General features: G+C 41.7%; 1 protein-coding gene across 3 annotated transcripts in view; it reads left to right on the top strand.

The window, feature by feature from the left end:
- The first annotated feature begins 1,447 nt into the window (after positions 1-1,447).
- The window catches only part of LOC118386432 (tyrosine-protein phosphatase non-receptor type 4-like), a 134,365-nt gene continuing 115,252 nt past the window's right edge, over positions 1,448-20,560 (top strand). For all 3 annotated transcript variants that reach the window (XR_008139960.1, XM_052522888.1, XM_052522886.1), the window contains exon 1: positions 1,448-1,789. The gene's annotated coding sequence lies outside the window, so the exon portion shown is untranslated. The remainder of the gene's footprint in view (positions 1,790-20,560) is intronic.

The raw sequence follows: 20,560 nt of genomic DNA, 5'->3' as shown, positions 1-20,560 counted from the left end.
TTGGGGAAGGGCCTTTCCTGTTTCAACATGAAAATGCCCCCATGAACAAAGCGAGGTCCATACAGAAATGGTTTGTCAAGATCGGTGTGGAAGAACTTGACTGGCCTGCACAGAACCCTGACCTCAACTCCATCGAACACCTTTGGGATGAATTGGAATGCCGACTGTCAGCCAGGCCTAATAGCCCAACATCAGTGCCCGACCTCCCTCATGCTCTTGTGGCTGAATGGAAGCAAGTCCCCGTAGCAATGTTTCCAACATCTAGTGGAAAGCCTTCCCAGAAGAGTGGGGACCAACTCCATATTAATGCCCATGATTTTGGAATGAGATGTTCGACGAGCAGGTGTCCACATACTTTTTGTCATGGAGTGTAGGTGTATGGAAATCAAATCAGCTAATTGGGCAGATTTGTTACAACTTAAGACCATTTTGCTGGCTGATTGGGCTGCACGACAAGTTGATTGTGGACAACTATAGCATTTTAGCTAAGCCTAACCCTTTTCCGAACCTTAACCTGATTCTCCTAACCTGCCAAGTTAATTATCCTAACCGGACACGTTAATTATCCTAAACTGCTACGCTATATTAGTTCACTTAACCTGCTATATTAACATAAGTTAACATTAAATGTTTAATTTAAGCTGACCCGCAGCGCACCTGCTTATGGCCGGTCTAACCAATAATGGAGACTTGACGTTGCACCCATCGCTGTTGATCCAACCATTGATTCTACTGTACCCATCGCTGTTGATCCAACCATTGATTCTACTGCACCCATCCAGTTATTTTGCAAAGCCCACTTTCAGACACCAAGTATGTAGGTACCCATACTTGCCCCATAATTGGTCGCAGTGATATGGAATTAAGGGGGTAGTACTGTTCTTGTTTGGACCACATGATGTCACCACAGCCCAAATTTACATTTGACTCTACAGTCGCATTGTCTGGCCACAGTGGTGTATTGTTAATACAGTTCATTCACAGTCACATGCCTAGATATTTCCTGAATTTAGGGCAATAACAAACTAATTTAGGCTAATTCTGACCAACAATGGAATATTGCATATCCTGTGGCTAAAATTAACTGAGGCAATGGTGTCGCTTCCTCGCCACTGACTACCGGTATTCTACTCCACACTGTTGCATTTAGATTTCAGTGACCTTGGCTGCACAATGTTCTAAGGTGATGCCACAGTTCTCACAATACATTCGGTAAATCTATAAAACCGGCAAAATACCAATACCATGGCATGAAAAGTAGTGGAAAAATGACAGGAATGCTCACTCGCGGTTTAACCTCCCTGTCCTGTGACTCCACCCCGGTGCACTGGTGGCGCTACGGAGATGGCGCCGGTACGTTGCCTCTGCTGCATTCAGCGTGCATTGACAACGGACTCCGCTGAGAAAGTCAGATACGCTATTCGGAAATCCGGAATACACTCCCCCCCAACATTTATGTCGCTCATACCCTCTCATTTACAAATCAAAGGAATTGTAAATATCATTCACTCGGTCTGAGATGCCTGCTGGTTCGCTGTAGCCAATGGTTGCTGTATCTTGTCTGTGGATTATTCGTCGCCGAGCAAGTCGCGGATTCAAACTAGTAAAGGGCCCGCAGACAGTTGAATGTATGAAGCTGAAGGATCGGAGTGATAAAAATGAGGTTTTGTCGGAGTTCCCAGCGGGTGAACTGAACTTGGATTTTTCAGTCCCTCACCCTAAACTCATTTCCCGTTGTAAGAAAACAATATTCCTTAAAAACTGGACGCCTCTGGAACTGTTTATGACGGTAAGATATTTGACCGACTGGCTACAGTACCTAGCTAAGCGATAGCGTTACTCGTTAGAACCACATTGTACTGAAAAGTAATGCAGCTTGTTAGTTACTGTACAGTAAGTTAACGTTTAGATAGGTATGAACTGACTAGCTAACGTTAGCTAGCTAAATTAATAGGTCATTTTTGCTGTCCATAAACCCAACCAAGATATAGCTAAATGTTTTGCTAATTTATCTAGTTGCACTTTTGAACTGTCCTATACTCAGGTCCAATGTAGGCTATGCTTTTTAAATTTGATTGGAAATGAAAATAAACTGTTAATGAACTACTGTCACTGTAACGTTAACGGTATTCACATGACTTCAGCTAACGTTAGATTTAGCCAACTCAAATGTGACAGATTATGGAAGGAGAATAGCTAGCTAACAGTATTTAGCTAATCCAATTCTGGATCATGTTGGAACTAGCTACTGTAGCTAGTTAGGCAGTTGACTAGATATTTATCATTTTAATTACGCAACTAGCTAAATTAGTTATAAAGCTATCTTAATTAACCCATTCTGAAAGGGCCTACAACAGAGGCTAAATTGTCATAATTTGCATCCAGTTACTGTATCTGCATGGCCCACTATCACCGAAGACAGTACAGTATGTGATCACTCACAACTGTTCAACCAGGTTGCAGTTGCCTTGTACTGACAGCTGTATCAGTCCTGTCACTTTGTTGGTCATTTTGAAATAACATTAGGGAGAACTAACGTTACAAGCATTCGTCAAGGGTTTCCTTCTGACATTACTGAGGGCTGTTTCAAATTAGTAAATTGATGGTTAATCTGTAATTTCTGAATTTGGACATAATTAAATTACGTAGCTAGCTAATGTGGTCAGCGTTTACAATTACTTAATCGTCAGACATGACACATTAATGTTTGTGGAAGCCCATCGAGAGTGTAATTTACCTGAATTGATTTCAGCCTGCGAGCTCGAACATGTCACTACGTGAAAGCAAATTGAATGTCCGAGTTCAGCCTGAATGAATGATAGTCTACATCACAAGACCTGACCTCTCACTTGTCGCAAATGGGTACTGGTTGGCTTTCTCAGGTCCCCGAATCTCATTCAATCGAACCTATTCCTCCCTTACACGCTGAATGACGGGCTGCTTTATAGTCCAAAGAGGACCTCTGTATTTTTCCTGTCCTCGTTTCATTAATCTAATAAGGCCCCCATAGATTGCTACTTTGCTTCACAAAATCCTAAGGAGATCACGTCCAGGATTCAGAGAGAAATCAGATTCATGCCAAAGGGTGGACTTACATTAGTCAAATATGTCTAGTGAGTTCTATCTCTGTTCAACATCAGATTTACAACGTTTTTGTTTATGCTAGCCTTGGATGTGGTGTGGCCAATGCCACATTCCTGCTGCATGTGTGGAGCTATTATCATACCTTTAAAAAAAAACATATTATATAGACAAAGACATTCCAACTACACAGGAAGCTAATCCATATTGCACATAGTGGTGCACACTTGATTAATACAATTGTGTGGATATTTTAAAAGCCTTCCATTAAATTGGTCTAACAGAGCAAAAATGGTGTTTGTCTATTGGCATTAAGGTAATTCTTGCATGGACATGTGGTGTGGTAGAGCTGTTGTCGTTAAACTGTACCACTCAGAGGGGTGTATGTGGCAGATATGTTGTGTGGGATACATCTCTTAAAGAGATGTATCCTGGACCTAGTTTGTGTCATCAAAGTAGTGTTGTGTAAAGAAGCCATAAGAGACTGTGACTGTCTGTGTCAGCAGAGATGCCTCTGTGTACACTAGAATAAAACCTTTTTATGGGGACCCAGCTGGTAATCGAAAAATGGCCAGTGGCGAGAGCCATGGCTTAATAGGTTGTGTACTGGAACTGGGCATCCTTGGATTTGAAGTGGAGTGTGGGTGGGGTATTGGGACTGGGGGTAGAGGGAGAGGAGGGGGGGAGAGGGTCCCAGGTGCGGGGATAATTGGGATAGACTACACCTGCTAACATGAGCATTGGCGAATCCACAGGGAGATTGATGGGACACAGCTAGCTAATCTACAATGAAGTAGGCTAACATTACTGCTGGGACGACAGTAACAAAGCTAAAGAGGCAGAATTTGTAGCCCTATTATGCTCACACAATGGTTTTTGTGTTTATTTGACGACTGCAATGGGAATGCCATTGTCATCCTTGTTTCAGTTTATCATAAGTGAAAATACAGCTATAGGTTGGGGATGAGATAAAACTGTGATCATAAGCCATGTCCTCTTGGACAATCCCTAGTCTAGTGGATGATCTACCTACACCAATCAGTCAATACATTTCAACCCAGGTAAACTACTCTTAAAAGGCAGCAGCTCCAAGACTGACACCTGTGTGGACTTGGCTCAGGACCACCTCTGTTTGAGACACGAGGCATGCTAACAGGAGACAGCTCTTAGTTCCGACACTTTCTGTTTAGTTAGCCCTGCAATGAAAGCCACATGCTTGCCCTGGGTGTTACAGCAATGTTGTCATGTGTGCAGTACACCCTGTCAGCACCCCTTGCAGAGACAGCCTGTGTGGCAATCCATAACGAAGGGCCCGTCGGGTCGGCCGGCCGGCCGGATATCACACCCGTTTCAGCAAATCTCTAAAAGGCAAAACACAGCTGTGTTTACACTCCCATCTCTCACAGCCTCACATCTCAGAATCAAATGTGTTTTGGCTAATCTTTTCATTTCCTAACTCTGTGATGATCGCTGTATTGCCAGCTAAATGAAGGGTATTCATCAGCTAAGCGACAGTCCACAGAGGGATGAGTGACAGCTGGTTCTACACACTCCTCTTTGTACTGGACTACACTGTGCCTTGAAATGAAACATTACTTCCTTATATAACAAAGTTGAATCCACAACTGGCTTTAATTCTTTATCCTTCCCATTTCCCCAAATCAGCTTCTTAATTCTTGGAAGAGGGACCAGAATAGAAATACCCTTTTTACCAACAACAACAACAACAACAACAAACCTCTCAGACATTTACAATTAACAGAACCCCATTCTCCAGGGCAGACGATGGTAGGCTTCACATTAATCAAAGGTCCTAATTGGAGCACAGTGTAACAGCTTTATGCTCTAAAACACAGGCGTGGTAGGGTGGAATGGTTCAACTAGTCCTTTCATTCAGAACCTATTGTTAGTTCACAGGCCTGTTGTCTCTTTTGCGCTGGACAGATGCATAACCAATCAGATGAAATAGCATTTTTGCTGCATGTTAATGATGTTATTGGTTACTCACCTGTTGTACATATTTAAGTTGTTGAAAAGTGTGGTAGGGAGAGACAAACTGTAGGAGCTTCTGACCACCTGCTGTCAACTGAATATAACATGCTCAATGCACCTACTCCCAGGTTGAACATTTGTGATTATATTGTTGGAGATGCAGCATTTAGTTCAGAGCAATTCCACAGTAAAGGAATTACCACAGAACATGGTTAGCTTTCGACTTGATTTACAGAGGGGTAATTCCACGCAAATGGAATTACTCCTAGACTCCTATTTTTTACTTTAAGATGTATGCCGAACAAAACATTCATTTTAAAAGTTTAACAAACCATACAACACAATGACTACTTTAAATAATTTACACAATAAATCGAGTTTGGTAACAGAATTATAGTAAAATCCATAGAATTTGGAATGTAATAGGATCTCTGTGGTTTAATCTCACTGTTTTAAGGTTACCAAACTTGAGCTGCAACATTCTTCCTGTAAATGTGTTTTTGTAAAATGTTTAGTGGAAAGGTACATTGTAAAGTGAAAAATCTTGAGTCTCAGTGTAATTCCGTTACTATGGATTTGCACTTTTATTCCCAGCCAATGATTATTTAGGGTGCACCACTGGGACAAGAGAGGATTGCCTCAAGGCTGATACACCACCAGTAGGGAATTGAGAGAATGAGATGAAATCACCTATAAAAATCCACGTGTATGTGATTGCTATTGCCAGCTGTGGGAAGTCCCAATCTGGAACACCCTTTGTGTTAAAGTCCAGCCCTGAAAGATAGACTGTTCTGTTTGCCTAGATTGGATACAGGGAGTTAGAATCTGCGTGTGCTTGTTGGAGACGGTAGTGCACTATTTCATAGTGAATAGACAGTTTTAGTCAACCCCCATCCAGTGGTTCTACTGAGCATGTTGGCGATGCCTGTTGCCCAGTACACTGCCCACTGTGCTAGACCATAGGAAGGTGATCTGCTCCAGCTGTGAGGGTTCATATTGGGCACTACGGACAGTGTGACTCAAACATCCTCACATCATCCAGGTCAGATTAAGAGATTACGGGCCCTGGGGGCTGCCTGCTGTAGCATAGCGGTGCTCTGGGTCATGGCTGAGTTTGCTGTGGCTTAGAAAATAACAGGTACGAACATTAAAGGATTAGCATGATCTGTGGTGATTACTGTATAGGGAGGGTTAGGGCCTATTAACGGACTAACAATGGGGAAGAAGAGGGCATGTCACCATCCATGTGTATGAAAACATAAATAGAGTGAGCTTTCTTCCATTTTCTGTTATAGTGCATCAGAAAGCTAAGATGAAGTGTAGCCATGATATTCCACATGAAAAGAGCCCACAGAACATGGTTCAGCTTAGATTTGATTTTTAGAGTGTGGTGCCTCTTTCTGAAGCCTTTGTGCAGTATCTCAACATTGAGTTGGATAGCAGGCTTTGGTAGCCTCCCAAATGATATCTTATGGGCCCTGGTCAAAAGTAGTGCATTGCATAGGGAATAGGGTGCCATTTGAGATGTAGCTTACAGTGCATTCGGAAGGTATTCAGACCCCTTCACCTTTTCCACATTTTGTTACAGCTAGGGATGCACCGATATTACATTTTTGGCCGATACTGATATACAATATTTTCTTTGCCAAAAAAAATGATAGTGATATTTTACATTTTAGTAGCCTTTTAAGCATTCCCAGTACTGTTAAATAGTTAACACACACACACACATGGACACAGTAGTCTAAGGCATTGCATCTCAGTGCAAGAGCCATCACTACAGTCCCTGGTTCCAGGCTGTATCACATCCAGCAGTGATTTGGAGTCCCATAGGGCGGTGCACAATTGGTCCGGGTTTGGCCGGGGTATGCCGTCAATTTGTTCTTAGATTTGCCTAATTAAATACAGGTTAAATACAGGTTACTCAATCACTCACTCTCTCTCGCTCTTACCAAAACGTTATTTTGTTGTCATTTACGTATGTCCCTATTACCAGTAAAACGTAATCAAAACATATTTCTTTCACTTACTTGCTGTGCTGTTTCGTTGTTCATTTGTTCAGTCTCAACCAGGATTTCATCATACATGTCAAGCAGTGAAGTTTCATCTCTGTCTGTAGCCTCTCTTCCTCTGTGCACACGGTCACTGTGTCCATTTCCATCTTGTCCAACTATGTATGTAACATTTCACGTAAACCCTGTTTCTTGTCTGCATCGAAGTAGCGGTCCTTGTACCTAGCATCTAGCATGGTGGCAACACAGTAAAGAGGCTCAGAGAGAATGCCTGTTAAAGAAGTAGCAGTCCTTGTACCTAGCATCTAGCATGGTGGCAACACAGTAAAGAGGCTCAGAGAGAATGCCTGTTAAAGAAGTAGCAGTCCTTGTACCTAGCATCTAGCATGGTGGCAACACAGTAAAGAGGCTCAGAGAGAATGCCTGTTAAAGAAGTAGCAGTCCTTGTACCTAGCATCTAGCATGGTGGCAACACAGTAAAGAGGCTCAGAGAGAATGCCTGTTAAAGAAGTAGCAGTCCTTGTACCTAGCATCTAGCATGGTGGCAACACAGTAAAGAGGCTCAGAGAGAATGCCTGTTAAAGAAGTAGCAGTCCTTGTACCTAGCATCTAGCATGGTGGCAACACAGTAAAGAGGCTCAGAGAGAATGCCTGTTAAAGAAGTAGCGGTCCTTGTACCTAGCATCTAGCATGGTGGCAACCCAGTAAAGAGGCTCAGAGAGAATGCCTGTTAAAGAAGTAGCAACCCTTGTACCTAGCATCTAGCATGGTGGAAACACAGTAAAGAGGCTCAGAGAGAATGCCTGTTAAAGAAGTAGCAACCCTTGTACCTAGCATCTAGCATGGTGGAAACACAGTAAAGAGGCTCAGAGAGAATGCCACTGGATCGCTTGTTCACAGCCTCTAGTACTTTTCCAAGTTTTAACCCCACGGTCTCTGTCGGCAGTATTGTTGAGCAGGTGTTTCAATGCCATGACAGAGGGTATCACGTCTGCTGCAGACGCAGTTGATGAGCTTATTTCTCGTGTCAGTTCTTCGAATGGGGCTAGGAGTGTGTTCATGTTTCAAACATGTTCTCATATGCCATTTGAAATGGCAGCAGCGGTATGAGAACCAGCACATTCTTGAGCAATACGGCTTTCCTCAGTACAAATCCTCGTCGACCCACTGTGCTGTCAGACTCACCATGCTCACGGGGCTGACATCGCTGGTCCAAATGTCAGTCGTAAAGCTAATAGCAATGACGCCCATAGCAAGTAGCTCATGGATGGGCGTTTCAACAATACTGGGTAACTCCGGTAGGGCAACCTCTGACAAGTAGCGCCTACTTGGTAGTATGTACCGGGGCTTGAGGTGCTCGACCTGTCGGCGAAAACCAACCTCCTCCACGACAGAGATCAGTTGATTGTCAAGGGCAATGAATTCCATTATCTTGGCGTTAATGTATTTCGCCTTTGAGTTGTCTCGCTGAAAGGGTCTTACTCTTTCAAATGACTGCTTGACTTGAACTTGTTTAGTTGTTGGAAGTTTGCGCGTAGTTTATTTCTGCTTTTTGTTCTAAGTAGTCTCTGAACATCTGGAGGTGATGCACTCAAATGAGTAATTAGGTTTGTGGTATTGAAAGTTTTCACTTTCACAAATTTTGCATATGGCCTTTTTGTTATCTTCCTTTGAAACTTCAAAATAGATCCACACAGCAGACGTTGTGGGCTGGGTTAGGCCAACATGATGGTTGTCTAGCAATGATCACCAACAAGAATAATGTGCAATGCTGCACCATTATATACCTTGAGTCAATACTAGAAGCACCATTGGTAGTGATTACAGCTGTGAGTCTTTCCGGGTGAGTCTCAGAGATTTCCACACCTGGATTGTACAGCATTTGCACATTATTCTTCAAGTGCTCAAATTTGTTGGTGATCATTGCTAGACAACCATATACCTTGATTTTTTGTGTTTTATATTGTTTTATTTTTCATAAATATTTGACAAATGTTAGAATTTTTCTTCTACTTTTACATTAGTGTTTTGTGTACCGTAATTTCCGGACTATAAGCCGCTACTTTTTTCCCAAGCTTTGAACCTCGCGGTTTATACAATGACGCGGCTAATTTATGGATTTTTCCCGCTTTCACAAGATTCATGCCACCAAAAAACTGAGCACTGTCACATAATGTGACGTAAATCGAGCGCGCTCAAACTTCCCATCATTCTGATTACGGTAGTCATTTTGTCACCCTCATCATGGCAAAGACACAGAGAAATGCATATGATGCAGCTTTCAAGTTGAAGGTGATCGATTTGGCTGTTGGAAAAGGAAATAGAGCTGCTGACAGCGTGCAGCATTGTCAAAAAATCCACTATCATCAATGGGTTTCGAAAGGCTGGACTGCTGCGTGTTGAAGAGGGCAGCGATCCAACATCGGATGAAGCAATTCTGAGGCTATTCAACTCCGACACCGAAGGAGATGACTTCAGTGGTTTCAGTGCACAGGAGGAAGAAGATAGTGACCAATGACTTTCTTGGTAGGCTACTGTTTACTGCTATTTGTTTTGTTTTTTTGTTACAAGCCGTGTTTCATTAAAGCCTATTTATTTTTGTTACAAGCAGTGTTTCGTTAAAGCCTATTTATTTTTGTTACAAGCCGTGTTTCGTTTAAAGGCTGTGTAAAGTTAATTTTTTTCAATGTACCGGTAGGCACCTGCGGCTTATTGACATGTGCGGTTTATTTATGTACAAAATACATATTTTAAAAAAATTCAGTGGGTGCGGTTTATATTCAGGTGCGCTTAATAGTCCAGAAATTATGGTAGCTTTTTTTAACCTTTTTATTTAACTAGGCAAGTCAGTTAAGAACACATTCTTATTTACTATGACAGCGGGTTAGCTGCCTTGTTCAGGGCCAGAACAACAGATTTGTACGTTGTCAGCTTGGGGATTTGATCTTGCAACCCTTCGGTTACTAGTCCAACGCTCTAACCACTAGGCTACCTGCCGCCTCGTTGACAAAACATTGCAAATAAATTAATGTTGATCCCACTTTGTAACATGCTGACCACACCTCCTACATTGTTTGCACGAGCATTGCAAAAATAAATTTACACATACATGTTATTCAATCATTTCATCTGAAATGCTCGTGTGCGTCAACAAGCATCTGTGTAGCCAGGCGCTAAAATAGAATTTATAGAACGTGCTACAAGTCCCACCTCTCCCATCTCCTCATTGGTTTTTAAGAGCATATACCCATGTGGGTGATTGAAAGATGAAATAGGTCCACACACCAGTCTAGTTGGTGGCTGTATTGTACCTTAGTTGGTTGCCATCCACTGTAGAAGACTGAATGAGGAGAGATTACTAGAACCTTACTCGGTTTCCCATTTTATCTGTGGATTAATTGTCGCAGTAAAGAACACACAATTTTGTGTGAATCAAAATTCTACAAAAGTCCAGCAAATAAAATAACATTGTTCATTTCAGGTAAAATAACAACCCAATGTTTATATCCCAGGACAAAATAGCTAGCAACAGCAAGCTAGATATCTAAATGTCCAAGAATGTTTCATATGTGTTTTGACTTGTCCTCAAATTAATTATCATAGTTGGTTCGGGGTTTTTGATAACCTGCGTGTCCTGACCGCGTCTGGTGGAGATAGACAAACTCAGTATGTGCAACTGGATACATGCTCGAGACCGTTTGGTCATCATGTAGCACATCAAAATGTGGAATAAGTCAAGGGGTGTGAATACTTTGATGTTACATTTTTGATGTCCTAATAACAGCAGGACTTTGTCAAAATAAAGGACAGAGTTCACACAGGGAACTGTCCAGGGAAAACAACAATGGTTCTGAATATGTTAGGAAGAGAACTTTACAATTGCAAACCTTGTTAAAGACTTCAAAAGGTTCAGATTGGATTTGGCTGATTCTAAAGGTTGTGGTGTAAGGGCCCTTTGTTTCAGCTAGGCGAATGAACCCTTATCGCTGTTTGTACCAGAGCAGGTTTACCAGTGTTTACAAACCGAAGGTCAGATCATGGTCCTTCCTTCACTTTGATGCCTAAAGAATCTAGGCAATGCTCTCTACTCTTGTAATGGCAAACCTGTGACTGCATTTCCCCTGTATTGAAATTAAGACGGTCTTCCCTTAAACCCATAGGCCTCATCTTCTATAGCGCAGCCATCCAACCTCTGACATCTCTGGCATGTTGCTCTTGCCCTACGTTTTGCTCATATCTACTGCTGTGCTTGTTGTGACTTGCCCTCTCCTTCCTCCCCATCCCAGTAGGAAAAATCTACCCTGACTCTGCTTGCACAGAACGCAAGAGTGACACAATTTTCCTAGTTAAAATAAATTAATTTTAGCAGGCAATATTAACTAAATATGCAGGTTTAAAAATATATACTTGTGTATTGATTTTAAGAATGGCGTTGATGTTTATGGTTAGGTACACATTGGTGCAACGACAGTGCTTTTTTTTTGCGAATGCGCTTGTTAAATCACATGTTTGGCGAAGTAGGTTGTGATTCAATGATAAATTAACAGGCACCGCATTGATTATATGAAACGCAGGACAAGCTAGATATCTACACATGGTTGATATTACTAGTTTATCTAGGTTGTTGTCATGTTCTGAGAAAGGAACTTAAACGTTAGTTTTTTTACATGGCACATATTGCACTTTTACTTTTCTTCTCCAACACTTTGTTTTTGCATTATTTAAACCAAATTGAACATGTTTCATTATTTATTTGAGGCTAAATTGAATTTATTGATGTATTATATTAAGTTAAAATAAAAGTGCTAATTCAGTATTGTTGTAATTGTCATTACAAATAAATAAAACAATTGTCTGATTAATTGGTATCGACTTTTTTTGGTTCTCCAATAATCGTTGTCGGCGTTACAAAATCATAATCGGTCGACCTCTAATGTGTACACTGGGGAATGTGAAACTTTTTTGGCTTCTCTACTGCAGCCCAGTCGATGTGGAGGGGGCGTACTCCCTCTGCTGTTTCCTGAAGTCCACTATCAGCTCCTTCGTTTTCTCTTGATGTTGAGAGGTTATTTTCCTGGCCCCACTGCCAGGGCCCTCACCTCCTCCCTTCAGACTGTCTTGTTGTTTTTGGCAATCAGGCCAACCACTATTGTGTTGTCTGCAAACTTGATTGAGTTGGAGGTGTGCGTTTCCACGCAGTCATGGGTGGACAGGGAGTACAGGAGAGGGCTGAGCATGCACCCTTGTGGGAGTGTGTAGTGTGATGGCAATATCATCCTCTGTGTCTCTATTGGGTTGGTATGCAAATTGAAGAGGGTGTCGGGTTTGGTGGAGGTAATATGATCCTGAACTAGCCTCTCAAAGCACTTCATAATGACTTCATAAGTGAGTGTTACGGGCTATTGTCATTTAGTTCAGTTACCTTCGCTTTATTGGGTAAGGGTGGCCCTGAGGTGTTATGGAGAGACTTCAGAACAGAGTATCTCCTATTTCTCAATCAGTGCTGTTTGTGTAACCTAAGCCACTAAAGACAAGCTCTTAACCATATCGATGCACAGCTTCAAATGCCACAAGAGTTCCAGTCCTCGGACTGATGCCACTCGAGACAGCCACTGTTAAGAGTATACTGAAATACTACACCATTCATGGGTCTCTACCGAACATGCTGTGAGACACTTGACAAACATAGTCATTACGGAATGTAAGCAACTTAGGGACTGCTTTTAGTTTTTATCCTCTGTGTATTTGAATTGGACGCCCATAGAGGAAACAAAAATCTACGTCCAAATTAAATAAGGATACGCTGTAATCCAAAAATAAGACTGTAGTGCATTAAGTGCTTTCTCCTTCAATTCCATTTGTTTTCTTTCCCCCTTCCATTGGAACCCTGAATTTGTGTCAACGTTCAACCTGTTCTAGAGGCAGAGTTGTTGGAAATGTATTTTCTTCTCTCCATAACTTCCCTCAGTCTATGTATTTATGGTGATGGTGCCAAATGTAGCCTGGGGCTGTGAAAATGTCAGGTGTGCGTGCGTGTGTCAGAGAGTGGGGAACCTAGTTTCAAGTTCCTATCGACATGGTGTTCCAGGGAATGTGTTCACGTGAGGAAGCTTGAGAAACACCCTTCGCACCACAGTCATGTTTAGATGGGATACAGCATTTAATGTAAAACATTTTTTTTTTTTTGCATTTTTAGCTCTGTTGTGTAAGTAATCCAAAATCTACAACAAAAAGTCAATTTTGACAAAAGCTTTACCCTTCTAGACAGCCCTGCACCACCTCCCATACCGAAAACAGACAAGCTTTCTGCACTCTGCTCTGTTAATATGCATGTTTGGCTTGCCTTTACTTTGGCTAACCCGACCTTAGCTCACAGCCAGACGAGAGGAAAAGAGAGCAAGCATTTATGGTCCTGTAATAACACTAACCATGGTCTCTCTGTACAGAATGTGTGTAGGGTATTTGTGCTTGCGAGCTTTGCTTCTAAACTTTGGTAGCTGCTCCACTTCACAGAACAGTACACTCTCATGCTCCATCTGCTTTCAAGGTTGTTGATTGTAGAAGCTATAATGGTTCCTTTTATTCTTTCAGAGTTCATAGGACTGTTCCTGTCCACATCTACAAACCTGTCATGTATTCTGTAATAGTGAGGGAGTGGGAAGAGCATGTTATTTTCTCCTCCAGGGATAATAACAGAAGCTGTTACATTCTTGTGGTTACTGACTGTGATTTCAGCACTGGGCCAAGTCTGACTCGTTCCCGCTACAGTACCCTGCAGTTCAGTTTAACAGTCCCCAGCATGTAACGACACAGCTAGCCTTGACTTCTGGTCCTTGACAGATGATTTATCAAAATGGTTTTCACAAAAATCACCAGTCATACTTGACAAGAAAACGTGAGTAGTCTAAAAGCCTTTCCATTGGGTTGTCATCATTGGATTCAAGGGGTCATCCTCTGGGGCCCCTCTATGAGCTACGCCTGGGTGTAGATTCTACACCTAGTAGGGAGCAGGTGTTAAATTGGGACTAGATTCTACCATTCTGCCTCTTGCACTGAGATGCAGTGCCTTAGACCGCTGCACCGCTTGGGAGCCCGGTGGGAAAACGTGTCAAGTGCTCTCATGCTCAAGACAATATCTTGTTTACTGCTGGTCAATTGCACTTTAACATAATGTCACTGCCAAAGACCATTGGTTTTAGAGTTAAGCAAACCATACAACTCTATGCTCAAGGACTTATAAATTATTATTTTTTAAATATATTTTCTACTGAAAATATATACAGTACCAGTCAAGTTTGGAGACACCTACTCGTTCCAGCGTTTTTATTTTATTTTTTACTCTATTCTACATTGTAGAATAATAATAATAATAGTGAAGACATCAAAACTATGAAATATCACATATGGATTCATGTAGTAACCAAAAGTGTTAAACATCTAAATATATTTTCATGAGGTTGTCACCTGGAATGCATCTCTATTAACAGGTGTGTCTTGTGGAATTTCTTTCTTTCATAATGCGTTTGAGCCAGTCAGTTGCATTGTGACAAGGTAGGGGTTGGTATACAGAAGATAGAGCTATTTGGTGAAAGACCAAGTCCATATTATGGCAAGAACAGCTTAAATAAGAAAAGTGAAATGATTACTTTAAGACATGAAGGTTTCAAGAATTTGAAAGTTTCTTCAAGGGCAGTCGCAAAAACAATGTTTTTTTTCAACAAGTGCTATGTTGAAACTGGCTCTCATGAGGACCGCCACAGGAAAGGAAGACCCAGAGTTACCTCTGCTACAGAGGATAAGTTCATTAGAGTTACCAGACTCAGAAATTGCAGCCCAAATAAATGCTTCAGAGTTCAATTAACGGGCACATCTCAACATCAACTGATCAGATGAGACTGCGTGAATCAGTCCTTCATGGTCGAACTGCAAAGAAACCACTTCTAAAGGACCAAAATAAGACTTGCTTGGAGCAAGAAACATGAGCAATGGGCATTAGACCTGTGGAAATCTGTTCTTTGGTCTGATTAGTCCAAATTTGAGATTTTTGGTTCCAACCGCCGTGTCTTTGTGAGACACCGAGTATTTGAACGGATGATCTCTGCATGTGTGGTTCCCACCGTGAAGCACGGAGGAGGAGGTGTGATGGTGTGGGGGTACTCTGCTGGTGACACTGTCTGTGATTTATTTAGAATTCAATACACACTTAACCAGCATGGCTACCACAGCATTCTGCAGTTATACGCCATCCCATCTGTTTCGCGCTTAGTGGGACCATCATTTGTTTTTCAACAGGACAATGACCCAACACACATTCAGGCTGTGTAAGGGCTATTTGACCAAGAAGGAGAGTGATGGAGTGCTGCATCAGTTGACCTGGCCTCCACAATCACCCGACCTCAACCCAATTGAGATTATTTGGGATGAGTTGGACCACAGAGTGAAGGAAAAGCAGCCAACAAGTGCTCAGCATATGTGGAAACTCCTTCAAGTCTGTTGGAAAAGCATTCCTAAAGAAGTTGGTTGAAGGAATGCCAAGATTGTGTAAAGCTGTCAAGGCAAAGAAAGGGTGGCTACTTTGAAGAATCTCAAATTTATTTGACTTTGTTAAATGCTTTTTTTGGTTCTACTTGATTCCATATGTGTTATTTCATAGTTTCAAAGTCTTCACTATTATTCTACAATGTAAAAAATAATAAAAGTCTTAAACAAATCAAAAATATATTTGAGATTCTTCAAATTGGCATTCTCTCAACCAGCTTCACATGGAATGCTTTTCCAACTTTGTGTGTTCAAACTTTTTTGACTGGTACTGTATATAAAACACTAATCGGATTTACATAAGTTTTCAACCCCCTGAGTCAATACTTGTTAGAATCACCATTGGCAGCAATTACAGCTATCAATTTGTTTGTTGATCAATGCTAGACAGCCATTTTCAACTCTTGACATTTGATTTTTAAACCGATTTTTATGTCAACATTGTAACTAGGCCACTCGGGAATATTCAATTTCGTCTCTGTTAGAAACTCCAGTGTATATTTGGCCTTTTTTTAGGTTCTTGTGCTGCTGAAAGGTGAATTCATCTCCCAGTATTTGTTTGGAAAGCAGACTGAATCAGGTGTTCCTCTAGGATTTTTTTCTGTGCTTAGCTTTATTCCATTTATTTTATGATAAACAGCTTATTTCTTGCCGATGACAAGCATACCCATAACATGATGCAGCCCCCACCATGCTTGAACATTTGGAACGTGGTACTCAGTGAAGTGTTGCGTTGCATTTGGCTAAAACATAATGCTTTGTATTCAGGTCAAAGTTAATTTCTTTGCCACATTTTTTGCAGTTTTACTTCAGTTGCAGAAAATGCATGCTTTTGAATATTTTTTATTCTGTAAAGGCTTCCTTCTTTTCACTCTGTTAATTAGGTTATTATTGTGGAGTAACTACAATGTTGTTGATTCATCCTCAGTTTTCTCCTATCACAGCCATTAACTCTGTTTTAAAGTCGTCATTGGCCTCATAGTGAAATCCCTGAGTGGTTTCCTTCCTCTCCGGCCACTGAGTTAGGAAGGACACCTGTATCTTTGTAGTGACTGGGTGAATTGATACACCATCCAAAGTGTAAGTTAGTAACTTCACCATGCTCAAAGGTATATTTAATGTCTGCTTTTTTATTTTTTACCCATCTACTAATATGTTCCCTTCTTTGCGAGGCATTGCAAAACCTCTCTGGTGTTTGTGGTTGAATCTGTGTTTGAAAATCACTGCTCCACTCAGAAGTCATGTTAAACACTATTATTGCACACAGTGAGTTCATGCTACTTATTACGTGATTTGTTAAGCACATTGTTACTCATGAACATATTTAGATTTTCCATAACAAAGGGGTTGAATACTTATTGACTCGAGGCATTTCAGCTTTTCATTTTTAAATAATTTGTACAAAAGTCAAAAACATAATTACACTTTGGTGTGATGAGGTGTAGTGTGTAGGCCAGTACCCCCCCCTCAAATTGATTACGTCACACGTTTCTCCCCTCTCTGCCTCTGCATTTCGTGTGAGATGAATGTGACAGACTGATTTCTGAGAAGTGGTTAAAAAAAAGTGGAAGCTTCCTTCATGAGAATTCCAGTTCTACAATTGCATGTATAAATATCCCTTAAAAATAACCAATCTGTCACAATTTGTGTTTGAGGAGGAAGTTGTTGGTTTGAGAAAATGTTCAGATGAATCTTATCTCGTACATCATTCAGAGGGGAAATGTTAGAGTAGCTCAACGGCAGGGAAACCTAGTGGGAGCTACATTATACATCAGTAGAAACACTCATCAGATAAATGTGCTGCTGGGCCTATTAGGTCACATTCTCAGACCAGACGTGAACACACACACACCCACACCAGACGTGAACACACACACACACACGCACACACGCACACACACACACACACACACACACACACACACACACACACACACACACACAGAGTGTTTTGTATTGCTGTCCTTATGTGAGGATCAAATAATGAATTACCATCCAAAATCCTATTTTCACTAACCCTAAATCTAACCGTAACTCCTAACCTTAATTATAACCCTAAACCTAAACTATTGTTTTTCCTTGTGGGAACCGGCAAAATATCCACCTTGTTTTACTATCCTTGTGAGGACTTCTGGTACCCACAAAGATAGTTCAACACAGTGTTTTCAGTGTGACACCCTCGTCAATGGCACTAAACCTCTCCAAGGTGATTATTTACACAACTGGCAATGAATTTTCATGCCTTCTATAAGCAGCTTTGTGTGTGTGTGTGAACTCCGTTTAAGAGTTTAAATGTTAAAACGAGGCAGAAAAAGGCTCATGCCAGATAGAATGGAAACAGATAAAGTAGGCCTATGTGGTTTCTCAGATGACTCCTCGTTTCCTCTTTCAGAGACCGAGAGAGAGGGAGGGGTTTCCACACTGACGCCATTTTTAATTTCCACTCTTCTTCCCTCTCCATGGGTCAGAGCATGATTAGCAGGAGGACTGAGCAGAGTGTTGTTCATCTGAAATTAAAAGCTAATGGTCATATCTGGATGTGACGATAAAGCCCTTGTCTGAAGAGGATTAGGCACAATTCAAACGTCAGTTTTCTTATATAATTGGAGTTTCCCTTCTCCAGAATCTCCACCACGTCTGACCACTCTAGTGTGATGCTAAGAAATGGGCACATGTCACAACTGACTGATATGTATCAAACTGACTGACAGCAGTTGCTGATCAGTTCCTGTCCAAATTCCAAGAGCCTTTTCCAAACTTTCTCACGCTTTTCTATCTGACCAATACCATTACAAGACAAGTCAATGTCTATGGTTGTGAGTTAGGACTGACACATGCCGTGACAGTGTTCTTAGCAACACAGCCTGAAGAACAGAGGGTCACTTGTGTGTGTCTATAATTCACTCTACCCACACTGCGCCAGGATCCTCTCCATTTTAAAACTTGGAAGTCACACAGAGCCCACAGAGGAAGTTTTTGTGTCCAAGTCTATGAGATGCATCGGAAACTAGTCGTAAAGAATTCACAAGGGCTAACTTCCTCCCAGACTATTAGCAATCTCCAGCAGCCTGAGCTTGAGCAGCTCTGGGGCATTTTCTACATCTCTTCTAATGAACAGAGGCTGATTCACTTACAGCCTATCAATCTCCATGGAACTCCATAGCTGGTTCCCCCTGCCTCATCCTGCATGTTGATTCCCCTATGGAGGTAGCCGACTCTAATCTGCCCGGCCATTAGTTGCCCATCAGGGCAGGTATGATGCCTTTAGTTGTCTCTATCGTTGGCCATAAGTGGGTCGCAGGAGCAGCAGGGGGCCCCCTCCATGACACACCTGGCTTCCCCTCCGCGACAGCTGCCCCACGGGAAGGTGCAAGGTCAAGGTGGATGCGGGAAGAAATTTGCTGCGTGATCAGAACACGGCCCCCTAACATTTAAACCTGCTAACGTAAGCAGAAGAAAATCTGGAGAATGTGCTGCTTTAATCAAATGTATGTTTATTTTTCTGAAAGTAATGAGTCTAGTGCAATGGGAAAGAGAGGGTCTCTTGTTTTCAATCCGAGCCTCTTGAATGATGTTGTGTAACCATTTCCTCCTCTCAGCATTGTACTGGATGACTGATCAAATGTTGAACGTGCATCGCTTTAGGATGGTTTTAATGACTGAATCGTAATGTATTTTGATTTGACCAATATGCTGTATTATTAGGCTGTAGCCTAGGGTTATATTTGTACCAGTTTATATGTCGCAACAGAGCCGAGAGTCGTCATGTCATGACCTCATGACCTCATGAGGACACAGGCCTTCTGGGGGCACAGACATCATAATACTTAACGTCAGCCCAACCCTATAGATGCTGTAAAGAGGTCAATCGAATTCGACCAAAACAATGGAAATTAGAGATGCACAATATATTGGTGAACATATCGGAATCGGACGATTATTAGCTAAAATTTCCAACATCGGTATTGGCCCGATGTTAAAAACCGTTGTCAAAGTTACCGTGCATACCTATATTAGGTATGACATAATGATGCCAAGTACAATTTTGAGCTACACTTGCAACACAGCATTCTTAACCTAGCCCACAATGTCTGCTGTGTGGATCGAGCAGTCATTTGAAAGGGTAAGACAATTTCAGCGAGAACTCGAAGGCAAAATCCATTAAAACCAAGATAATGGAATTCATTGCCCTTGTCAATCAACCGTTCTCTGTCGTGGGTGATGTTGGCTTTCACTGACTGGTCGAGCACCAGGGCACACTACCAAGTACGCTACTTTTCAGATGTTGCCCTACCGGAGTTACGCAGTAATGGCGTCACTGCTATTAGCTTCACGACAAACATACCATTGAACACCATTTAGGTCTTTTGCATGTCAAAAAAGATACAATAGCACTGTCAAAGCTGAACAAAAGAGTCTGCAAACACTGGCCACAAACAATGTTTACAATACTGCGTTGGTAATAAAGCATCATTTGCTCGACGGCAACTTCTAGGGTAGCTAGCTTTAGCTTGGTACCTAGCTAGCGCCAATACAACCAGCCTGAAAACAATGACTAGTTGAAACTGCAGTCATTTTCATTATTCTTAGCAATGATTTAAGAATCCTTGTGAGTAAGTATTAGCTAGGTTGTCGCTTGTTGTTCACCTATTGAAATTGAACTTCAGTTCATGAAAATAAATAGCTAGCCAGCTACTTAACCCTGTTGCCCAAAGCTAACGTTATAAGAAGCCAGCAAGCTTCATCTGGCTAGTGAGGCTCGACCGGACCTGGTTATGTGTTGTGAAGCTAGCCACAATAAGGATTAGGCACAATAGTGGAATTTGCAGTTTGCCTTTAAAAAAATAAATAAAAATGTATGTCATTGGGGCGACAGGTAGCCTAGTGGTTAGAGCATTGGACTAGTAACCGAAAGGTAGCAAGATCCAATCCCCGAG

The sequence above is a fragment of the Oncorhynchus keta genome, chromosome 7 (genome assembly GCF_023373465.1).
Source record: "Oncorhynchus keta strain PuntledgeMale-10-30-2019 chromosome 7, Oket_V2, whole genome shotgun sequence".
NCBI lineage: Eukaryota > Metazoa > Chordata > Actinopteri > Salmoniformes > Salmonidae > Oncorhynchus > Oncorhynchus keta.
The sequence above is the reverse complement of the archived record's forward strand: the minus strand, read 5'-3'. Positions and strand labels throughout refer to the sequence as shown.